This window comes from Somniosus microcephalus, unplaced genomic scaffold (genome assembly GCF_052327205.1).
Source record: "Somniosus microcephalus isolate GS21.2 unplaced genomic scaffold, FLI_Smic_1.0 unresolved_chr2, whole genome shotgun sequence".
NCBI lineage: Eukaryota > Metazoa > Chordata > Chondrichthyes > Squaliformes > Somniosidae > Somniosus > Somniosus microcephalus.
In genome coordinates, this window is record NW_028225180.1 from 29,754,881 (window position 1) to 29,756,245 (window position 1,365).

Below are 1,365 nucleotides of genomic sequence, written 5' to 3' on the forward strand. Positions count from 1 at the left end.
TCCTTCATTACAATTGTGTTAATCCCTTCGTTAACCAGTAATGCTACCCCACCTCCCTTTCCTTTTTGCCTATCTTTCCTGAACATCGAATACCCCTGGATGTTGTGTTCCCTGTCCTGGCCTTCCTTGAACTACGTTTCCGTAATCCCAACCAAATCGTATTTGTTTACTTCTATTTGCGCAGCCAATTCATCCACCTTATTACAAATGCTCCTCGCATTAAGACACAAAGCCTTCAGGCTTCTTTTTTGAACGCTCTTAGACCTATTAGAATTATGATTTACTGTGGCCATGTTTGATTTAAACCGCTGGTTTCTCTGACTGCCACTTTTGTTGTTCTCCTTCCTATCTTTTGCTTTTATCCTTGTTTCCCTTTCCTCTGTCTCCCTGCTCAGGTTCCCAACCCCCTGCCATTTTAGTTGAAACCCTCCCCCACAGCACTAGCAAACACTCCCCCTAGGACATTGGTTCCAGCCCTGCCCAGGTGCAAACCGTCCGGTTTGAACTGGTCCCACCTTCCCCAGAACCGGTTCCAATGTCCCAGGAACTTGAATCCCTCCCCCGGCACCATTCCCCTAGCCACGTATTCAACTGAAGTATCCTTCTATTTCTACTCTGACTAGCACGTGGCACTGGTAGCAATCCTGAGATTACTACCTTTGAGGTCGTGTTTTTTAATTTATTTCCTAACTCCCTATATTCCGCTTTTAGGACCTCATCCCGCTTTTTACCTATATCGTTGGTGAATATATGCACCACGACAACTGGCTGTTCACCCTCCCCTTCCAAGATGTTCTGCAGCCACTCGGAGACATCCTTGACCCTTGCACCAGGGAGGCAACACACCATCCTGGAGTCTCGTTTGCGGCCACAGAAACGCCTATCTATTCCCCTTAAAATTGAATCCCCTATTACTATAGCTGGACCCCTCTTTTTCCTCCCATTCTGTGCAGCAGATTCACCCCTGGTGCCAGAACGTTGGCTGCTGCTGCCTTCCTCTGATAAGCCATCCCCCCCAACAGTACTTAAAGTGGTGTATCTGTTGGAGAGGGGGATGGCCACAGGGGACCCCTGCACTACCTGCCTGCGCCTAGTACTCTGCCTGTTGGTCACCCGTTCCCTTTCTTCCTGTCCAACCTCTACCTGCGGTGTGTCCAACTCCATAAATGTGCTATTCACGATATCCTGAGCAGCGTGAGTGCTCCAGTATGTATTCAATCGCAGCTCCGGCGCCGCAATGCAGTCTGTCGGTAGCTGCAGCTGGATGCACTTCCTGCACATGTAGTTGTCAGGGACACAGGCGGTGTCCCTGAGTTCCCACATATCGCAGGAGGAGCAGATCATGGGGCTCGGCTGTCCTGCCAT

The 1,365-nt window shown here is 49.8% G+C and overlaps 1 pseudogene; it reads right to left on the bottom strand.

The window, feature by feature from the left end:
- Positions 1–415: 415 nt before the first annotated feature.
- Positions 416–1,365, bottom strand: LOC147092392 (uncharacterized; annotated as a pseudogene).